Source organism: Struthio camelus, chromosome 1 (assembly GCF_040807025.1).
Source record: "Struthio camelus isolate bStrCam1 chromosome 1, bStrCam1.hap1, whole genome shotgun sequence".
Lineage (NCBI taxonomy): Eukaryota > Metazoa > Chordata > Aves > Struthioniformes > Struthionidae > Struthio > Struthio camelus.
The window spans coordinates 216,248,851-216,272,312 of NC_090942.1; the positions used below are offsets into that span (position 1 = coordinate 216,248,851).

Sequence of the window (23,462 nt, forward strand, 5' to 3'; positions counted from 1 at the left end):
TTAGACGTTTTCATTTCCTGCAGCCTTGAAAAGCATTAGGTTTTACAGGCATGTCCTGTTTATGAACCATGGTTTGGGGGCCATTGCTGTCAAATTTTTGCATTACCAGAACAGGTTTGATTTAGACAGGTGATGCAGATCCATGCGTGGTCTTAGGTCACACATGGCTATCCACAGCCTAGGGTTCAATCTACACTACAGTGGCTCCTCCACATGAGGCGATAAAGTGTGAAAGTGAGGTACTAAATTAAGACATTCATTTCTTTGTACTGCAACATATCACAGATGAAGCCAGGAACTCCGATAATTTGAATTCCAGCTCTCCCAACTCACATCCTCAGGGTATTTTGAAGACCTTTTGCTTCAATTCAACATAAAAATCTGCAACCTCCTCTATCTGCTATATCTTTAATTGGTCAGGGTGGGACTTGATGCATTTATGTGATCCTTATTGAACAGAGATTTTTGCTTTTCGTCATCCAACAGCTACAAATAAAAGGCAATTTACCTAAACAACTGAAGTTCAAACAGCAATAGTTATGTATATAGGTATAATTTTGAATAAATTTGTGATGTGAGCCAGGAAATCCAAAGCTAAAGCTAATATATCAGCTAGAAAAATTACTCCTTGCTGGCCAGGAAGTTGCTGGGAACTCAGATCTGGACCCGCTGTTGCATTACATAACACAGGATAATATTTCATTGTGAGAACACCTGCCAACCCAAAGGGACTCCTTGCACTTGGCAAACAAGTTCCCAGCTCATACCCCCTCTGTGAACATGCTGCCTGCAGAGTCTGGCCTTTCCATCTCCTTCCCATCTCAGTCGGGCAGGAAAGCATCTTCCCAGTTACTTGCACATTGGGAGTCACGCCAGCCATCATTAACCACTCTTCCTCCTCAAGGACGGTCCCTCACCTAGCGGGGACAGGATGGAAGAAGGGTCCCAAGCGTAGAAATGCCATAACTAAGTGGGATTTGCCAGGTAGAAACCCATACACATTATGCACATGCGTTACCAGCACACTATTGGTGCATACATGATAAACCCAGCACCTCCAGGGTACAGCAGGTTCACAGCTCGACAGCTGACAAACGCAGGCACAGTAAGTCCATCTGACCCTTCCAAGGAACCGCAGGGACGCATAGGATTTCCCTACGCGCAGAGACCAGTCAGGATTGGCCAATCAGCTATGCCTCGTCCAAAAGTCTAGATAAACCTTTAAAAAGAAATCTGCAAATTGCACCCAGGCTTTCCAGCTGGAAAAACAGTATTTTGGGAAAAACCTCAGCCCTACCCAAGAATTTTATTTGGAGAGATTCCTGCTCCTCAAACCTTTGCTCAGTACATTTCTGCTACAGAAACCCAGGTGAGCTAAGTGGCAGGTACAAGTTCTTGCGTACCACAGGCATGATCTGTCTCACTGAGACAGTTCTATAAATAATGACAAAAATCTAAAACTGAGGAGTTTTAAACAATGACTGGACAGAGCGCACAGCCCCAACTTCCCTTATCTCTTCTGCACCCCAGGGAAAATTTGCAACTCACTGAACTACTTTGGTCAGATCTTGGTTCATACATTACTTGGCTCCCAGGAGCTTATTATATAGGTGCTAAGCAGCAACTCAGTGATTGGAGATGACATGCTTCACCATAAACCAACAGTTAAAAATAGCATAAATATCATTGCAAATAAAAAGCCTGGGACATGAGCCCTGCTCTTCCCTTCAGGACAAGAGCTCTGCAGGAGCACGACACTCAGCTGTGATACCCACACTCAACACGAGAGGGCCCAGGTTTGCCACGGGCCCACAGCTGGGCCCCGAATCTTTTCTAATTATCAGAGATAACCAGCTGCAGACTACTGTCTTGGCTTGCATGCTTTATCCTAATGCTGCAGGTCACAGATCTTGCATTCGGGAGCGATCCTTGGTCTTCCACACACTCTTTGCATTAGCCCTGATGTCCAAACAAATTTGTGCCCCATGCTGTCCACCACCACCTCAGATGTTTTGGGAGGGCTCTGCCGGTACAAGTATCAAGAGCAGGATTAACATATGTCACCACTCATTTTTTAATCGGATGGTGGAAGGGTAGGGAGTGTGTGGGTTTGACATGACCCAATAGGCAGGGGCGACCCTGCTCTAGTCTCAGCCCCACCAAAGACTCTCCATGAGTGATCAGGTAAATCACAGCTGCTGTGGTCCAGGTTCCTCGTTTGATTTTCCCATCTTCTGGAGGGAGGGAAGACTCGCTCAGTGATAGTTGTAAAATAAAAAAAAACTCACACCACACTTCAACATCTGCTACAGGAAGTGACAATGGAAGTGCAAAATACCACATACAGAGAGCAAGTGATAGTCCATTAAATATATTTCAGGCTTGAACTAGTAAATCAGCAATTGATTCTCCTCACACAGATCAGTTACTGTTAAATTGTGTTACTTAGGGAAAACACGACAGCAAGAGAGCGAGCGAGCTTGCAAAAAAAAAAATTGATTCCCCCTCCCCCATAGGATTGAAAAAAAAAAAACCCACTAAAGTGCACATCCACAATTCTGTATTAGCTTCATTTACTGACACAATCTGGGCTCTGACTGCAGAACGTCAAATCAGTCAATGCAACCTTGATATGCTCTTACAAACATCTTTCAAGACACGTCTGGACATGGAGACACAACAGTGCATGCTCAAAACAGCGCTGTGTTGTTTTGGGCTATGTTTGAGCAATCCGTTCAGCCACTAAGCTGTACGCAGTGCAGTAACTCTACAGCATTTGCATGGAAGAGGTTAAAAAAAGAGACAGCACAGCAGACAGGCAGACTTTCAAGTGTGGAAAACTGCATTGCCAGAAATCCAGCCAAAAATGCCTTTTTTATCTACTCGAAAACAACAGCCTCTTCCCCAAGGACAATAAATAAATAAATAAATAACATTTTTAAAGCTACAGCCAAACATTATCTGGAATGTATCTTGCATGGAAAAGCCAGGAAATAAGCTTCAGATATCCGGTTCTCTGGAATGGGGAATAAAGCTTTCCTTCACAAAGCTGTATTTTAAGAGGTCGCCATCCTGCTAGAGGTAAGCCAAAGGAAGAAGCAGCAATGCCAGCTCCTGCTACCTCCACCTTCTCCTTCCCTCCAACCATCACGCAATTCCCAAGGGACGCAGAGCCCCTAAACATCCGTCTCCCAAAAGGGAAGGACCAAGGAAGCAGTTTCTGCTCCAGCACCGAGACCTGGCCACCGCAATTGGGAAAACTGTCATCAATTAGGTGAGAATCACTCTGTCCTCAGGAACTCAGAAGCAAAAACAGGTCTAGCCCCAAATGAGCTCACCACGTTGGTGCCCATGCGAGGTTTCCATGGACTCCAGCCTCGCTAGTAGGAAGGAGCCAGTTGTTAAGTCCACAGGCTGGCAAAGCAGAAGTAGGAATGACTCATCCTTGGCATGCAAGAAAGCCGTGTGGTGACTGGGTAAAAGGCAAGGAAGCCTCATGATACATTAGTTGCTAGGTTGGCACGCTTTCAGAGTGGAGCTGCAGCTGTACGTGAATACATTTTGACATCGGGTGACAGAGCTTGGATGAAACGCTTGCAAGATTAGACTCCACGTGACAGCAAGGTTTTTGATAAGATACTGGAAAAGCTATCATAACCAAAGGATTTTAATAAAATATTTGCAAGGCCATCGTGACCACGAATGTGGAAGTAGCATAAATTTAAGTATGTCATTAACCAGTGACATCAGGTCCCATAAATGTATTGTGAAATACGAATGAGTATGCGCATTAGACAGTTTGGGTTATAAAAATATGTCCAAGAAAGTATTTTCAATTTTAACTAGTGACATATCTTACTGCTCTTGACCATCTTGTTTTAATTGGGCCAGAGGCGGCAGTACAAAAGAATAACAAGCTTTGCTAATAAGGTTTTGTTTCTTAAGAATGCTTTTTAATCTTAAAAAAAGTAAGAAGCTGCTAATTCCACCTCTTGATTTCTGCTCAGATAAGCTTGTAATTCACTTGTGTTTACACCACTTCTGCCAAACCTAGTAAAAGTAACTGGTCATTAAGCCTTATCTACCCTAATTTTCAGTGTCCAGGCTGCTGCGTCCCTGCTGCGGCATGGCTCGGTGCAGCAGGGACACGTTAGGCCAGCACCAAAAGGCCATGTGGTTTCGGGTCTTCCCGGCTGCCCCGGCTCACCTCGACATCACGGGTGGGTGCCCAGACCCCACAAGTCACTGAGGGTTGAGGCCCCATCACAAGCACAGGCCTACGCTCGTTTTATGCCGTGTAGAGCTTAAACCCATCCGAGGTCTTCACGTCTGGCCTCATCTTAAAAACTTTCTGTGCTGCCTCTGGCTGTTGTGAGGATTTCCCAGCTGTTTAGCAGGGTAGACATGGGAGTACCAGTCCAGGAAAGGCTTTTGGTCTGTTATCAATAAAAATGTCATGGTTAACGGTAGCCAACTTTCTATGGGACAAGTCCATCAGCTCAATACAGTTGAGCTTCCAGAACATCAGCAATGAATCCTACCAACAGATGTTAATCACAAACATTGACGTAAGCACATGTTTATCTGACCTGTACTAGCTAGAGAGGCCCAGTAGGGCTTCATCTGGGAGAAACCTGGCTCACATGCCATGTTCAGTCACCTACAGACAGCCACCAACAAAAACCAGTACCACCACCTCCTTGGGGTAGGCCTACACTAGAGATGCACCACATGTATCAGCCCGGATGCATCAGCTCAGTGTGGGGGGTACAAGCAAAGAAACCAAAACCACATGTTCCCCAGGAGACTGTTGAGTTGAAAGTAGTCTTTGGTACAGTCCCAATGAGAAAAAGTCCATTTTTTTCTTTATGCAAAGAGGTGGTGAAGCTACACTGGGAACAATTCTGCTGAACGTGTTTGAGGGCTTAACAATTTAGTTACGTTGACTGAAGTAATGGCACAGACAGCAAACAAACCCTTGTTTATGGCAAATCAGGGTCTTCCCACACTATATGCATCTACAGTGTGAGCTGGAGGGATGACAGGGTCAGGCATCCTTGGGGGCTGCAGGCTGGGATGACATCATGTAAGTACTGCTCATCTGCTTCAGTGCAGAGTCATCTGTTTTCGCTAAGTAACACCCAAAATGCAGTGCACTGTGTACGTGTCTCTCATGCAAAACTTTCAGGCACGTCACCGCCACCGAGAACGGGCAGAAATAAACCATTTCAGCTGCTTACAAAGTGACTAGTCTCCAGGGTGTTGTTTGTGGACCGGGCAGAGGGCTGACAGCAACCTGCCCCACAGACACCCACCTTCGGGTGGCAAGGAGACCCTGACCTTTACCAATGGTGACCTCCTCTGACCTAAATTTAGTCATGGGGACAGGCGGAAGTGATAGTTGAGCAACACCCCAAAGGCAAGATGTGGCATCGCTAAAAGGTTTTGGAAACAGATGAATTAAAATTCAGGCTTATGAAGGGGCATCAAAAAAAGTAGAGGAACAGCGAAGGATTTTTGCTACTTTGTAGCAATTGAAAAGCTAAAAATTGTCGCTACTGTATTAAAATGACAGTTGCTATTTGTTCAAAAAAACAAATAGCTTTCAGCTGCTGGCTCTGAGACTTGAGGCAGACAGCAGATCTAAAGGCAACTTCTCAGACTACAGGTAGCAGCTTGCCAGAGAAATAATAAATGAGGAATACTAGCGGTAAAGAAGAGAGCTAACAAGCAAGATAAAAGTCACCGCCTGTCTCACACACCACTCTTGACATCATATTTCATCCATTTACTTTATCGTGCTAGCATTCAGACAGCTACATCTCCAGAGGAGCAGACACAGCACCTATTATTCATTTATATCAAATTTAGCATTCTTCCTGTATTTCCAGATCTCCAAGAGGAGATAGGTATAGGATGTCCTCTTAGACGTTTACATGTGTTTGTGTCAGTAGTTCTCTTAAAATAGCAAAAAATCAAAGTCATAATTGCAGAAGCCAAGATGCTACACCTGTAAGAACTGTGTGTGCACTGTAAGAGCTGTAAAAGTAAACAAAAAAAAAATGAATTTTTCTGAAGGACTTGGACCTGTAACACCTCAGCGAGAGAGGAGCTCAACCCCGAAATAGCACCTCTCATACCTTTTGTAGCATAGCCTGAAGCTCTGTAACAAACCTTTCCCAAGGCAATCCCTTGAGGAAGTTTTCTCCAGCAACCAGCACACCTTACCTCACAGCTTTTTGCATTTGGGACTTTGGGGGCAGCATCTTCCCGGTGACTGGAGAGGGATGGGGAAGCTGGAGTTCCCCAGCGACACGTGCTGCTCTCCGCTACTGTCTCAGCGCACAGCCTCCAGCAAGTCATCTCACCGCTCCATGCTTCCCTTCAGCCGTATGTAAAAGGGAACGACACAGTTACAAAAGGGTCTTTCACAGAGCAGTAACCTTCGCCATTTCTCAGCGCTTTCTGCTGAAGACGCAGGAGGCTCAGGCCAGGCGTGATAGCAGCCAGTTCAAAGGAGGCTTAAAAATAAGCTGGCTGTGTTCATCTCTCTATCTCGTTTGCCCCTGCCCTCAGAGTTTGTACGGCGATAAGAGAAACCTCCTGCGTGCCTTTGCCACTTATAGACTAATTCAAGAGCGTACAGCTGGCTCCAGAGCCAGGATTGTTGGAGAAAAGCGTGCATGGTTCCCCCCCCCGCCCCTTTTTTTAAAGTAAACACTTACATGAGGAAATAAAGAAGTGATCTCACAATTCCCTTATCACAACCACCCACATATCTATCGTAAGCCAGCCACGAGCTGCACATTGCCACCTTTCCTATCATAACGGCGCAGTTTGTAACAAATAACGCCCTTGTATTTAAATTACTGTATTAATCGATGGCTAATTCGACCAGGCAGTCGCTGCTCTCCTCCTGGCTGCACCCACCGCGTGCTCGCGCTGCTCTCTGCTCTTCCTCCCGCCACTGCAAAAAGTGAGTCTGGGACGACAGATGTTTCCACTCTCAGCATTGCCCCAAGCGCCCCTCGCGGCAATGCAGAACCTGCTATAACTTTCCGTACAGGAAGCACGTTTCATCCATCATCTCCCGTATCTCCCATTTAGTGCGGTCCTGAGCACGCAGAACTGCGCACAGGCACGCGCCTGCTTCACAGCAAAATCGCACCACGAGCGCGAGTGTTTTCCCCTGCCTTAGGTGGCCTTCAACCAAGTGTGAAGCTGCCTTCAGGTACAAACTGAAAAGCTCAAGATGGGAGGAGCGCAGAACTGGTCGGTAACTAATGGTCTAATACTCTAACTGGGCGCTGGCACTTGATTCTACGTTTCGTTGAAAGTGGGCTCTGTGGCTGGTTTGCAATTACACCAGCAAAAATTTGGGGTGACTTTGTCATCTTCAGTGAAGCTACCCCTGACTGAAACAGGGGTAATGAAACAAAAATCAAAACCCATAAAATCAACCTGAAGTCCACAACTCCTGGTCTTCACAGGCACATCTCAAAAGTTTCATCATTATAGAAAAGCATCTTTCCTGTAACTAATATCTCCATAACGGTCATTTCAAATGAGAATGGCTCCTAAATAAGATTTTAAGGATACGACAGATCTCACCATAGAAGATGGAAAGATATTTTTGTTCTGGCCAAATTTCAGCTCACGTACTAACACTTGCCTCCTCTCCTCCCTTTTTTTTTTTCCTCTTAATTTCTCCTTATCATTTCAGTACGTTATAGTACTTTTCGCTTGCCCTAAACCACTGCAAGAGTGCAGTTGCTCATCCAGAATGACTATCTGCTATTAAAGCCTTATTTCAGCTCCAGGCTGGCTGTGTTTCAAGAGATCGCACAGGTTAAACTCTAAACTAAAAAGAGAAAATCTCAAATGTAGAAGCGTTGTTATTGGGTGCTCTCTACTCTAGTTCTCCCACCACTGCAAATCTAGATTTTCCTAGATTTTCCTAGACAGGCAGCGTTCTATTACATATAAGAGCACATTAAAGGATGATCTCTCAATTTTTTTTTTTATTTTTATTTTTTTATCTCCTAGCAGGAACCTACTGAAGTTTTGACCTCTAAGGAGTATAATATTAGGAAGCAGAAAAAAAAATGATTTCCTTTTGTTTACTTAAAGCAAGCAGATCCTACTCCGCCTTCAGCGCTGAGGGCACCATGACGCGCACAGCCCCGGGTCGTGCTGTCACTGCCCAGCTACAGAAACGCAGGCAGAGCTTCATGGTCATGGGGACGGGAGCTGGCGTGTCAGCGCTGTGTTTGTGACCATTTATTTTTATTCCTTAGCAACAGCATAGCTCTTGGGTTTTGCTGTTTTGAATCTATATTTGGTGCCCTGGGGCAATTTCTCAGCAGAAAATGGCAATTTTTAAACGGTAGGATAAACGGGGGACTCGAGCGTGCTGACAACACCGACCCACCAACCCGGGTCTTTTGGCTGACGTGAAACGCTCAGGCCCAGAGCTTGTGGGAGCCTTCTCACAGACCACAATGGCAGCAGAACCAAGCATCAAGAGTTGCATCCGTTACGTCTTCTGCCTTTGCTAAACTTCACCCTGGCATAAGAATGAGAAGAGATTTATTGGGTCATAAAGCCCATCTCTAAAGCCCTTTGGATCACACACAGGCCAATGTCTCCCTGAATCTCACCACCGTTAAGCAGCGCTCATGGGTCTCAAGATGGTCTGGCGTTTGCCCTGTGGGAGCCAGGACTCCTTGGTAATGCCACCACCTCGGAGCAAAAAGTGAGATTTCAGTACAGTACAACAATTCTGAGCTAAGGTACCGTTCTCAACATCAATCATGGAAATTATCAGTATCCCTTCACTATCTACAGCTTCCAAGCAAACATGCAAATTAAATCCCGGCTAATCTACATGAGAAAAACAAATAACACCTGATGTTTCTCAACTGTCAGTAACATGGCCTTTAAAAGAAATTAATCATAGGAAGCATAGAGAAATCACATAGCTCTGCAGTTTCATGGGTTGTCATGGCAAATGAAAATCCCCAACTCTGACTTGTGTGTTTTGGAGGAAAGGAAAAAAGAAAATGCCTTTCTTCCTGGCCAGAAAGGAATGTTTTCCTAATAACTGCTCCTGAACCCGCTGCACGCTCTATATAACCAGCTGCTCCTTCCCAGGGAAAATGTTTGCTCTCTCTCTCCAGCTTACTGAAGGACCATCCGAAAGTCAGTGAATACAGGCAATTTAGCTTAAGCAAACATGCAGGCCCCGGTAATGAGAACCATGTGCTTTTATTAGTGGTGACTTCTTGCCTGCCAAAGAGATGGTGTCGAATTAACCACCAGGATCTAAGCTGCACTAGGGGAGTTCATCAGGGAGGCTGACAACAAGGTACCATCAAGGGACCCTCAGTGTCCCAAGATTCCTTCCCGTTCCCGCATGCCCCAGGGAAACTCAGCATCACAGCAGCATTCCTTGCCCCCTGTCCAGTAACAGAAGCTGCTTAAAGTGAAACAAGAATATAGGCATTTCTATATCCATTTTAATCTGCCGAACGGGCAACTGCAGCAGCGAAGACATCCCTGCGCTGGCTCCACCCAGTGCAATCAAGGCACCTTGTGCCCTGCCTCCAACAGCCCGCACTATTAAGAATAAATAACGTTTCATTAGAGGAGGTTTCCTGAATAGAGGCAGGAGGTAATTTGACTGTAACTTCATCAGCCAGCCCCGAGAGAGCTGCTTTTTTCCAGCAGTGCTGCGCCGCCTTTTGTTCTGTGGCCACGTGCTAAAAGGCTGGGAAGTCCAGGACATCCACGCGACAGATTCACGTCACTGTTTTTGCCACGAGGCCTTATTCAGTTGTGTTTGCTCTTGGCCCTTCCCCTCTTGCAAATCATCTCTTCACCAGTGGGTTCCAAGGCAAGGCCTTTTGTCTTGAAGGAACAACGGGGCCCTAAGGAATAATGGTTATTACACCATGTTGAAAGCACTGCTCCTCTGCGGGTCAAGATTTTTTGGTGCCACACTTCCCTACCCCCATCCATCTTGATAGCATGTGGGAGACCAGAAGTTGTACAACTGCACACATGCAATTTGCTAGAAAGCAACCCATTCTTCAATGAAAAACAGAAGCTCCCTTACTTATATTCAAAACTGCACCACCTCACTCAGATCTGTGTATATACGTCAAGGGCAATACCCGACCAAGGTGAACGGCATTTACTACCATACGCTCTTGTAGAGCCCTCGCCACTATGAGGAACCCAGCTGGACTGGGCTCCTCACGACGCTTCAGCTGCAGAGCTCCTCACAGAGTTGCAACTGAGGACTCCTGGGCAGTGATATTTAATGAGGATAACTGATTTGGATACTTTATCTTTTGGATAGGGGGCAAAAGGAAGAAGGTTCTCCATCTTCCTCCTCTCCAGCTGGGCTCCCCAAAGGACAAGCTGTGCTTGGGGCCACCCTTTCACGTAGGAAGTATCCAATGGAGGCCAACATCCAGCATAGGGCAAAGAGATTTCCACAATCGCTTTTCAGCTTCAAAGCGCAGCAAATCAACGTTAAGCGAGCCTCATAAGTTAACCCTTACCCCAAAACACACCTCAGAAGAAACGCTGAGGTGGCTAAAAATTATTGGAACTAGAAGCACATTGCAGGAGACAAGGAGGCTCTGTTTCTGAGCCCAGAAAATTAGACAAAAGCACTGAGGATGAGGCCTTCCTGCACAGGATGACAGGCCAGAATACCCTTTGGTACACCAGCATCCCTTCCCTGCAAGGGTTTCTAGCAAGAACATTCGGTTCTCTGGCTCTCTGGGGTCTGGAGCATTTTTGAATTCCTACGCAAGTGGGTGGATGCTGGAAGGGAACAAGAATAGGACGAAAGAGGAATTAAAAAAAAAAAAACAGGCTGAGAAAGACAAAGGAAAAAAAGATAAACAAAACCAAGTGAAAAGAATTTTGTTATTAGGCTGGAGTTACTTCACAGTGTTGGAGCACAGAATAGACACCACAGCTTCACCCCTTTATGCTACAGAGACATGACAGAGTATTTTTCATCCTGACTAGGAGACTTGGTCAGGAGGCTACTACCAACTAGTTATACTAAGATTTTTCAAGACCTTGACAGAGAGCGCTGCAAGTAAAAACACACACGCACACAGAAAGTGTTGCAGTCACAAAAAAGATTGCACTATCTGCTTCTGGAACACGTATATACGCTGACATTTTTCTTTAGGAAACTGCTTATCAAAGGAAGTGGCATGCAACAAACAGACTGTGCTTGTGCCTTTGTGCAGATACAGAACATCTTACGTTTGCTTCTTGCAGTTCCCTGATTTTATACACAATAATTCAAAGTGCCACCATTTGGTCTTTAACAGAATGGGCAGCAGTCGCCCAACAGCAGGAATACTTGCAATTCAACACTGAACAGAAGATATTTTCATTTTGTAAAACAAAGATTTCCCTCTTAAGGTTTCAGCTAGCCATCTATCCCATCAAACACAGCCAGAGCCTTAGTGTCTCCAGCACAGTGAACTTCCATGAAGCCATGCAAGACTACCAGACTGTATTGCACGAGCTGCCATTGGAGTTATGATTTCACTTCTAAGCCTACCTCTAGAGAGGAAAGCCTTCCCTAGAAGATCTTGCTATAATATATACCACTTCAGTTTACAACAGAAAATCCAGGACAGTGCCATAAAAAAAATTAAAAAATTAAACAAAAAGAAAACAGAAGAATACTGTGTGCATATTTATCCTCACAGCAGGGAAAACACTGAACAAGAGGAGTGAGAACAGGGGAAGGTTTTTCTGGCTCTGCCAGTGATGGCTTGCATGACAGGTCCTCTTACCTGGCTCCGGGGAATTTATGCTTCCCCACATGACAACAGTCCATATAAGCAGTCTCAAACTGGTGCTGTAAGACCGAATTCATGCACCCTGCAAGACTGTTAGGAACATTTGCAGAAGCATTATCTTAAGACTTCAGTTCAAAAGCAGATTTCCAACTTTATCGGTTTCTCCCATCTTTTCTCTGAGCGCAGGGAGTTTGCAAAGACTTGCATGAATTTATCGGCAAGGAGTTTATGCCTGTCAGAACAGCTGAATTCCAGCTTCACACCCCCTTTTCAGGCTACTCTGTTCTTCCATCTAATTTCACTGCAAGGGATGATACTAAACACCAGCTATTTTCATGACTGGCACGTCACTTAACATATTGCTCCCATTTAACAGATTGCCCCACGCTCCCTTTCAGCATAAACACCCCAACATCTCTGCAGTTCTCACATGCAGAACGACTTAAATTTAGCCAAGTTAAAGCAGCACTCAAAACATGTATGATAAGAAGCAAAAGAGAAGCTATTGCAGTGGCAAAGAATCCAGGAATGGTAACAAAGCTCCTGAAATAGGGTTCCTCCAGACTTGGATATTTGCTTAACTGGCAGTACCCTGAATTGCTACAGATTACACTGAGCGGAAGTATTTTACAGCTGTAATAGCTAGGTTTGAAAAATATATATATTGGTGGGGGAAAAAAAAGTCCCGTGAGGCAGTTTCTGATAACAGTTAAAAAAGGAAGAAATAAAGGATATAGGAGAAACAAAGGCTAAAGAAAGGATACATGGGCACATCAAGGACATAAAGTTATATACAAGGATATAAAAGATACGTAAGGAAAGGAAATAAGAGATATATGAAAAAATAGGGAAAATAGGAAGGATATGGGGTGGATCTGGGCTAAAGATGTCCAGACTGATACTGCTAGAATAAGAAGGCATGAGCCTAGCAGAAGTACTGCAGCAAAGGAGAGCTGGAAACTTGGGCATAAAACAAGAGGCAGGAAGTATCACAGAGAAACGCATTCAGAGGGAACGAACTGACCAAAAAAACATCCTTCACCCTGGAAGGACACTCGCCAGCTACCTGCAGAGACAAACAACAGGGCCGTTTCAGGATTACTTCTGCCAAAAGCTAGAAAACGCTCCATTTTCAGAAGGACAAAGGAGATGCGTGTTCTGGTGAAACTGTGTCAGATCCATGAACCTTAATTCAGTCGCTAAACACAAATCAGATTCGAGTGCAAATCTCAGTGTCAATCTGAACAACAGCCACTACAACATGTTGTACAAAACAACACGGGATAACCATCGAAGTTTAAGCATTACGTGTCAAGCATCACATTTGTGGTGCAATATGAGGGGACAGGCTTGAGCATTGCTTTGGCATAGAGATTTAGGTTGACTCATAGCAAAGACAAGTATTCCACATGGGGAGGGAAAAAAAAAAAAAAGTGTTTTTGTAGCCTTTGGAATGAAGAATTTCATCCCTGCTGAAGAAATCCAAGTTCTCACTGAGCGCTTCCTAATCCGCTCCTTTGGTTCACTGCTCTGTGTCTGCTGCTCTGCAGTAGCCTCACATACTGCCTGGGGTTAAAGCCAGCAGCTCCAAGCTTTCACTTAAACTGGTTCGAGTTTCTTTTCTTGGCAATTAAGAACCTCTCTTCCTCCTCCTGCTTGCCACGATGTTGGGTAAGCACCGAATGAGACTTCCCAGGCACAATACAAGGGTAGCAGATAACGAGGATCTTGCAGAAGGCACCATGTTTGCATGTCATAGGGTATTTCTCACCCCGAAACACAGAGTCAGGGAAGACAGAGCATGCTGTTAGGAGCAAGGCTGTGCCACCGAATGCTCGCCCCAAACCTAATAAAATAAGGCCCTAAGCACAATTACAAACGTGGTCCCCTTCACTCTTAATATAAACGCATTACTGGAACAAATCCAGATCCCTATTGTAATGAGTACGGAGGAATCAGGAAGCTGTGATTTAAAATATATAACTGTATCAAGGCTAAATTATTTATTCATCATGCTAATATAACACAAATGTGAAAATAACCTAAACACCAGTTCAGTTATTTAAGACAACAAGAGTGTGGTAGATCCTATACACGTGGCTTTTTAACTTCAGACTGTTCTCCCTCATTATTTCCTATTTGTTTGTATCGCCATGCGCATGATGGCAGTTGTATTTATATCAGGCTGTACAAAAGGCGGTACAGATTTCAAATCATAAAAATCAGTGCCATGCTTGGAAAGAATATATTACAGTTTCTCTGGTCTGTCGTGTTGAAGGAGACCTCCTGGCATTTTTCAAAGGCCAGAGATAAAACTCGAAAACTTTACTCAATATTTAACTATTGCAAGCAGCAAGTGTGGAAGCAAACATTGCACCACGCACATGCCCACACATGCACCCTTTGCATTTTAAAGGAGGGCATCAGAATGAAGCACGGGCTGTTTGCGCCCAACTAAGTCAGCACCACCATTCTGGGAGAACGTCACATTTTTTTCCCCCCCTTTCCTCCTCAAGACTAATTTCAAATCTGTATTATAATAACACTTAGAAATCAAAACCAGGCTCATGACCTCACTGTACTCCATCCTATAGCACTCACTCAATGAGAATATCCACCTCACAGGGCTTTCAGCGCACACAGGCAAGGCAGGAGAAGTTAACAGATAAAGTGACTTGCCCAAGGTCAGGAATTTGGGAATAGCCTCTGTGTAGGCAGTCCTTAATCTAAGACTATTGGACTCTTTTACCCCTTTCACCTATTTTTGGTCCCTTCCTTTCACTACTGTCACCCAGCTCTACTACACTTCTTTACTGTCTGCATTTTTTCTTCTTTGACTCTCAATCTTGATACCTGTCTTCCTCTGCCCTTACACGGTGTTCTCTACATTTTTGTCTTTCTCTCTATTTTTGTCCTTGATCTGACACTCCACTTTTAAAGTAGTAACTCTTACATAAGAGTTACAGCTCCTGAAATTGAGAAGATAGTTCTTTCTTCTTGCTTCTCTCCATAGCCATGCCTAGGCACTGAAGCACAGGAGCTCCCCATGACAGCACAGCTTTCCACAGTCTCTGTCCCAGTTTCCCAGTGCAGACTGGCCATATTCCACTGTTATGCAATTGCCCAAATCATCCTCCAGCTGCCCTAGTGCAATCTCCTTCCCCAAACTCCAAAGCAAGTGATTTCAGTCCTACTTTAGTGTTCTTTGGGCACAGTTGAACTGGTAGAGCAGTGAACGGCAAGAAAATGCTATTTTTCCTTGCACTCCAGGTTAGAAGACTCCTGGACAGCAAAATCAGCGCTGAAGCTGCTGGCAGCTTTAGAGTCTATTTGCATTTGGACAACCTTCACGGTTAATAACACAGAGACCTTCAGGAGCTGATGATACTTACTCAGGAAGTTTTCCAACTTAAAACATACAACGTCCACCTCTTCTCAAACCCTCTCCTCCCTTTGCTCTCGAGAGCAACCCTCCCCTTGCCAACTAAAGCCCAGCCAACACAAAGATTTGCTGCTAGCATAGGTTATTCATTCAGAGAACTGGCTTAAACTGCGTTGGCAAAAGAGCTCTTTCCTGCGGAAGTACATCAGCGAGTCCTTTTAGGATAAATAAAGTCCCTTCAGAATCAATCCAACCCAATAGCCCCCCACATCTCCGTTGCGGTGATTGTCCTCCTTTGGCTTCGACAGCTCTCATCTTGGATCACTGTCAGCCATTCAAAAGCCACTGTTAAAGGACAATTTTGGTGGCTCGCAACTTCAGAGTTTCCCTTTGTTCCTCCTTCCTTCCATTGGCTCACCCACTCCTAATTGCTTTTCACATTTATTTTACAGTCTATTCCACATCCCACTAATTATCGCCAACACATAAGCAGCCGTTTATCACAGTGCGTGGTGCCAACTATTCTTCTCTACACTGTTTCCGAGCGGCCGTTCTGAGACGGCTACAATTTCTGCGAGGAATATTAACGCACTTCAGTGCTCTTCAGCTAAGAATTATTTCCAACTCAGCTAGACCTTCATTCAAAAGCCGTCTGGACACAATCCTGGGCAATATGCTCTAGAGGACCCTGCTTGAGCAGGGGGGTGGTTGGACTAGATGATCTCCAAAGGTCCCTTCCAACCTTAACCATTCTGTGATTCATAAATCATTATCTGCCACTTTTTCCCCATCAAATACACCATGGAAACGTTCACAGCACACACCTTCACACTGTCAAGCACGCTCTTCCTCACGCGTGGGAAGATCTCCCTGTAAACATCCACCAAGCTGTCTCCTTTCAAAGTCATCTCAGGCTGTGATGCCTACTGTAAACTCAAAAGGTAGACAGCCGGCAGCCTGTCATTGCTGCTCAAAATAACAGTCTCGCTATTCCCTGGCCTTCCCCCAGCTGTCTGGGACCCTGATCTGCTGTCACTCACCATAAAGCTCTGCAAGATAGGAACAGATTCTGCTGTGTTTGTGCAGGTACTAGCAGAGCAGGGACGGGGCCACTTGGTACTACTGCAATCTAACGGAGCAAGAGTCAGCAAAAGGGACCCTGCTTGATAAACCATCCTGGGGTGGTCCAGGACCACATGTGTCTACATTTAAACCAGCAAGGCTCCTACCTTGACGCTTACCATAACCGTCCTTAGGTGGAAATACCACTGTTACCCACGTGCCACTCATTTTCCTGCAAATCTGTTTCACGGAGGATGGCAACCCGTTCCAGCTCCATCAGCCTGAGACGTAGAGACACATACTTTAAACTCGCTGTCAAGTTCCTTGCAAACATCACGAGCGCAAGGAATTTGGAAGAGGGATCTGAAAAGTGTAATGATACATTTGTAGACATTTTCAGGGAATCTTAGGACTGTTTATAGGGAGGTCTTCCCACACAAGAGCAGAATTATGATGGAGAGTATCAAGACTTTCCTAGGAATGGTGAAAACGGTCATTAAGCGTTGGTCCTTTGTAAGAGAAACATACCACGGTCTCCAAACAAGCCCAGTCACATACTGAAATACATATCACTGGGAAACGTTTCAGTTCAGATAAAATGACACTGTCCTTTGAAAAAAGGAGTAAAAAACCCCAAGAGTTGGAGGGTAAAACATCAAAATCTTAGTCAAACCTTCAAATGCCAGACAAACTACAAATGTACTCTATACATTAGGTTTTAATTTCAGTTTTTGAGAATAATCCACACTCTCAGCAACGTACATATCTTAACACATACCAAACCCATCTAGTTTCAGTGTACAATATTTTCCAACATACCCCACATCACCATACATGTCACAACACATTAAGATTCAATTAACACATCCTCCCTTTCAGAAAGGGCATACAAATTACAAGCCCTTCCTTCATATAAGGAGATATATGCTGATTACTGGAAGGCATTCTCTACAATAATTCTCCTCCTAAATCATACTAATTGCCTTGTCCATTTGAAAGGTGCATTTGAAATTATCAGAGGAAAAAAACCTTCGTGATTAGCAATGCCTGAACTTCTGGTATCGAATTTGCTCACATATTTGCAACGTTATCTTTTTTCTGCATAGCACTGCTTGAAACCCAATCACACCTTCCCAAACAAAGCTCCATTAACATGCAAATGGAAAGTTCACACTCCTTGTTCATCCAGTGCATAAACAGCAGGTCCTATTCAAGATGGTACACAATTAAAGTCATAAGCAGAGATAATGAAAGGATCAAAATGAGACAGGTCAGTTATGCATGTCACAGTGATGCTTGTGTATCAGCCTCTCCTCTAATTACTGTAGTATCTCCAGGATGAATCAATTATAGCAATATGGATGAATGAGATTCTAAAGGTGAAAAACTTCCTAGATTAAACATGAACGCAGTCACTGCAGTCATTGGTTCATCAATACAGATATTGAAAGCACGGGCAGGAGAAGATAGCTTAGCAAAACAAAGTTTAGGGGGTTTCGGATAAAGATCCGAATCCTGGACCCAGAGCTTTTTAGAGAGTCACAGCACCACAATATTAAAACAAACAAACACACACCAAACACCACACACATACATTCACCCAGCACGCTATTGTTATTCAGGAAGCACACTCATCGTGCTGTTTTCATTGTAAAGACTGGTAAAGCCTATAACTCAGAGGTACAGGCCGGAAGCCCAACCTTGACCTGCGGTCTATTGATTGCTCAGTTCTCCATTAGCCCAGATCAAGCCTAAAGATCATACAATGAAGCCTCTCCTTCATCCCAGGTAGGTGAGCTTTGGTAAGCTGAGAAACCTCTAGTTAATAAGTGGAAAGTGAACTTGAGCCATACAGCAAGTCTTTTAAAGCAGCAACGCGTGACACCAACCTAACAGATTACACTCCCCACGGCACAGCACTGTCTTTTCTTCTTGCCTGCCTTTCAGGAGCTAATTAAAATGTCTACATTAGCCTCGTAAGTGCAAGTCTCTCCCATCTAATCATGGAGAGAAATGACTTTCTCGGGCAGATTTAGAAGTGCCGTCAATTTCCCTCCAGTGACTATGTCTGGAACCCACTGTAACAACACTTTTAACCTCGGACAACCTAACTTTGGTGCTTAAAACTCAGGGGAGATGCCAAGGCTCCATCATTGAGTGGACAAACTCAACTGACCACAATAAATCCTTAGCCAACATCCTTGCAAAGATATTTATACTACGAGGATGTAGGGTGTCAACAACACTTCAATTCTGCAGTAAATTATCTGGGTTATGCTTTCAACTTCTTTGGATGTACAGAACAAACAGCAAGTGCCTGTGCAGATGGAGTCTGGCCTGTTGCCTCCGTAAGAAGAGGAGGCTCTTGGCACGGCCACGCCAGACAGACACTGCTGAAATCACACTGTTGTGCCCCAGAACCCGAATGGAAGACCTCCAGAAATGCATGCTTCTTGCAGAAAAGTAAGAAACAACCCCCCAAGGGCAAATAGTGCTCTTCTGCTTGGTGAGAACTGAACCAGCATTGCAGCACTGTGGGATTGCAACAGAAACGCCGCACGTCATATGAGAGTCACTTGATCTCCAGGAATCATGGATCACATCAAAGCTAAAATCACAATTCAGGCAGTTCTCCATTTAACTCTATGCAACATTATTTCTCTCTTGCTAACTTGTTGTGCACAGCTGCCAACTATATCGTAGCATCCATCACACAACACCTCACTGGTACTTAGCAGCTAGTAAGGCGATAGCTGCACTTGGTTAGGATTACAGTTTATAAAAGTCTTTGGAGTCCTTTGAAAGCAAAAAGCACCACATACATCGAGCTTGGTACTGTCATCTATGGACTCCGTCCAGTTAAGAATAATTGCTCTTGCTCACTGTGAAGACTGGAGATGTTTGAAATACTGATCAGTGCGCAACAGAGAAGCTGAGGAATAACCTCATTAACGTTGCCCATAACGCTTTTCCTCAGCGGCGCACAATTAACACTGATGAATATTCACGGTATCCCTCGGATGTTATCTTCATTTTACAGAAGGAGCCAACTAAGATACAGAAAGTTTAAAAGTGACTTGCCTATATCCATAGAATGTTTAGATGCAGAAGAATTTAATTGTCTTGCCTCTAAAGTCCAAAAAGAGGTCTTTCTAGACAATACTAGAAATTATATACAGATTTACTTGCAGTAAAACTAAAGAAACTGACATTTCCCAGATCATTAGTGGTTTATCCCTTTCTTCTTCCAGTTACTGCACTGGTTAACTAACTGTTTTTTATAGTCTCATCTACAGATTGCAGATAACTCCAGATTTTCATGCTACAAACTAAGGACGAATGGATAAAAGCCCTATCCCAAAGGGCCTGACAACTGACAATAAAATATCGCCTACAACTGTATCGGAACAGATAAAGAAGAGAAACAACTCAGGGAAAAACCGTATCAGAGTCAGAAACGAGAATGGACCAACCCTTCAGAACTCGTCAGGCACCAAGAGCCATAACTAAATCAGTTACCCAAGCACCACTCAACGGTTTTAAAGCGTTCCCGTATCCGTAAGAACTAATGTCACCAAGCAAAATGAGGAAGACCATGAAAGAGGCACTAACAAGATAGAAAAATATGTTTTTTTATTTAGTTTTATACATTTCTCAGAGTTTGACATTTAAACAGGATGGCCTGGTTACTAACGGCTCCTCTACGAATGGAGGCAACGCGCTTCCCGGCACGCTGACTGACAGCGGCGATAAACAAACAATAACTCACGCCAGGTTTTTCTCCCTACGGCGACAGCTTTTGTAAAAATGCAGAACTTAATGAGAGACTGCTTTTAGTATTTATTTCACAATCAGCCTCGTTTATTCCAACAGAGCTAACCTCAGCCCACAATGATTTTTTCCCCCTTGGTTATTTAGCTGCGCAAGTCAATACTCAATCTGTTTTGAGCTTTTTCAGCTTTGAATGTCTAACTTTTTTTTATAAATATATATATATTTTATTAGTTTTTAAGTACCTTAAACTTCTACCCCCATAGGAAGAAAGTTTGCTATATTATTTACACCTTCATTCTTTTTCCACATTGCCACGCGGTATTTAAGCGGCTGAAAGCACACATGCTAGGTGCCTTCTCCCTGCTTTCACTTGCCCCATCTTGCTCATGCTCTTGCATCAGTTAATCATCTGCATGGCTGCAAAGTAAATCAGTGGCCCCAAGAAAATTAACCCAGCAAAAAAAAAAAAAAATTCCTTTTTTTAAGGTTGTCTTTAACCATGTAGTTTGTTGATCCAGAGGCAGTACAGGTTATAGGCAACACTAATATAAACAGGGTGGCCATTTATAAAGGCCAGAGGTTTGAGATGCACAAGCAGTTTCCTAGGTTTATAAGCATATTGGAAGTACGTCCCGAGAAGTATCTCAGGATCACAGTATGGATGTATTTCTTCAGTTATTTGGAGGAGGGGGAGGCAGGAGTAACTTCAGAATTTGGGCTACTATTACCAAGGCTGTTTCTGCATCAACTATATCCTATACTTATATAGGAGCTGGTCAGCATACAGAAACACCCAAAAGCAGGTCACACCACAAAAAGGTCTCATTCCTATAGATAAAGCAGTTTGCAACTTATTTGCATGCTCCCACTTCTTGTGGACAGGCTGAGCAGAAACCTATTACCCTCGTAAGTCTAGAAACTAAGGGCTAAAATCCAGAGTCCCAATTTGCCTGCCGAAATTAAAGAGTTAACAGGAATCTGGGTTTGTTTGGGGGACTTCTATGCACATCTATTTGAGTAAAATGCTACTACCATATTCTACAAGTGGGAATACCACTGGTCTGAAGAAAACGGGCACAGTTCCCTATTTAGGCAGAACAAATTGTTCAGAACAAGGACAGATGCAAGAGAGAAATCAAGCACTGACTTCTGATGTTTCAAGCTTCTGATTCATGCAGCTCAACTTTTTTTTTTTAAATAGACTCCAAATTGTTCAAGAATTGCCTCATAACTACATAATTCTCACACACAAATATGTGCAGTGGGGATTTTCATTATCGGATGCAGACGCGGGAGATTAGAGGGTGCCACTGTCTTCCATCAGCCACAGGACGGGGAGACTCTGGAGACAGCTATTGCCTGTAGGGCAGGAATAACGAAGGATGGTGCAGACATTCGCTTCACTCGAGCAGATTTTAGACAGAGAACATCAGAGTTGTAAACTGTGTCAAAATGACTCCTTTATGGTGAAAGGACTTCTTATTCTGCAGTCATGCCACAGAAACACCAGCAGGATTACTAGAGAAACAGGAGCAGAGTTTGAATCCGTCATTAGGTTAAACTTCAACCTGCAAAACTTGCTGTTTTTCTCCCAAAGGATCCAGGATGAAGAATCAACATTGGAAACGCAGTCGTGCCCTGGCGTTCTCGCAAGTTTGGGGACATACATAAATACCAAGCCTGCCCCTACTTGTGAAAGCTACGGACTGCCTCAGCCTTCACTGGCATTTTAATTAAACTCATTACTGCGGGTTTACCCGAGTTAATATCTTTTCTCTGCAGGACACGATGCACCATGAACTTCAAGGGAGATGCAAAAATAAAAAGGCTAATGTTAATTTTCTTAATCTTTATCATGATATGAAAAAAAAAAAGAACCGATATTCCCACAGTGATTTCAGGAGGAAAGAGAAAAGCTATCCAATTCTCATGTCCAAGTATGAGTTGTCACAGGCTGGAACAATCTGCTTTCTCCAGAGGATCCGACAGGGACACCAAATGAGTCAGGAAAGCTTTTCCTACCCTACATTTATTTTTCAGGTGTTTGAATTAATAGCTATAAAGCGAGAACACACAAAAGGAGTCTTTAAGTGGCAGCCTCCTTATCTCTTAGTTAATCAAGTTAGGTAGCCAGTTTAATAAAGCCTGAATCTCCCATGTCAGAGACAAGGGAATGGAAAACTCCCTTCTGCCACCAGAAAACAGGAAAATAAGCCAACGCAGCACTTGGTTCTCAGCGTGGAGACCCCAAAAGGGATTCCTTGAGGTCGCTAAGAAGGATTCGGTTTAAGAAGCAAATTAATGAGTTTGCCTTGCGCACAAATGTTTTTAAGGAGGTCATTTTAAGTAAATATTCCCATGCTGCATCCACATCTCAGTCATGAAAACACCATGCATTAGACCCTGAAAGTTCAAGAGATGACACCACTGAGAACTTCTCACTAATTAGAAATGAAGTTGGCTTCTTTTAAGGCCTTGCTAGATAAAAAGCCTCGACTGATCTATTCTCCATTACTCCGAGGTCAGGCAATGAAAGTTAAATCACATGGAAGTGCTAATGATTATTTTCTCAAGTCAGGTTTTGATTAGTGAAAGCATATCTTTAAACCACAGCAAAACTGGAATCCGGGGTGGGTGGGGGAGAGCGCTAACATGATTTCTTTCCTCATCCTGATAACCTCCTTCATTTCTTCTTTGATCATTTGTAAAGCTGAACACTGGCAAGCACCTTTTGACGGAAGGAGTCTGTCCTGAACACGGCACTCAGATTTTTCCTGCAGCTCCATCACTTTCGTGGCTATGGTCGAATGGGTGTTTGGAACAAAAGAGTGATTGGTAGAAAAACAGAAGTGCTCACCAAGCCCCTGTGCCTTGAGGTCCACCAGCCGCAGGACCAAGCATAGGTGCAGGTTTGCTAATCACATGCACATTCGTCTTTCCCGCCAGTGCCTTTCGCAACCTGTTCCCTATTGGTGCCACGTCTTTTTCAGACGTGAGGCTCGTTTACAACATTCCCCGGATGCACTGGTAGTCGGGGAGTATCTAAGCTCCCCAGATTGTTGCTGAACCTCACTGTATAGCAGAAAAACCAGGGGGGAAGGAGAGGCAAAGGAAATCCTCGGCCGGGGGAGCTGGATAGAAACGAGTATTTCGGCTCTTTCTACAGATGTGAGGGGATCAGTCAAACATGCCCTGGAAAGCCCACGCAACGGCCTGTCATACAGATTTGCCTCTCCGGCAATAGCCGTCGGATGTCCCTTTCCTCCCTGTTCCCATCAGATCAAAGCCAAGGCTTACCACCATCCCACTGGGAGCAGGCATGCCACAGCAGTTCCCTTTTAAAAGTAATAGATTGGATTTACATCAGGAAACACTCCCACTTGAAATGCACACATGCTGCCCTT

General features: G+C 44.1%; 1 protein-coding gene across 4 annotated transcripts in view; it reads right to left on the minus strand.

Annotated features, from left to right (window-relative positions):
- Positions 1–23,462, minus strand: part of RAB30 (RAB30, member RAS oncogene family) — a 50,522-nt gene that overhangs the window by 22,428 nt on the left and 4,632 nt on the right. The window contains exons 1-2 of one of the 4 annotated variants that reach the window (XM_068930564.1): positions 6,931–6,973; positions 6,229–6,382 (exon numbers count right to left, since the gene is read on the minus strand). The exons of 1 other annotated variant lie outside the window; for it this stretch is intronic. The gene's annotated coding sequence lies outside the window, so the exon portion shown is untranslated. Of the gene's footprint in view, positions 1–3,338; positions 3,358–6,228; positions 6,383–6,930; positions 6,974–23,462 lie in introns of those variants that run through there. 2 more of the 4 variants (XM_068930563.1, XM_068930565.1) reach the window with 2 other exon arrangements.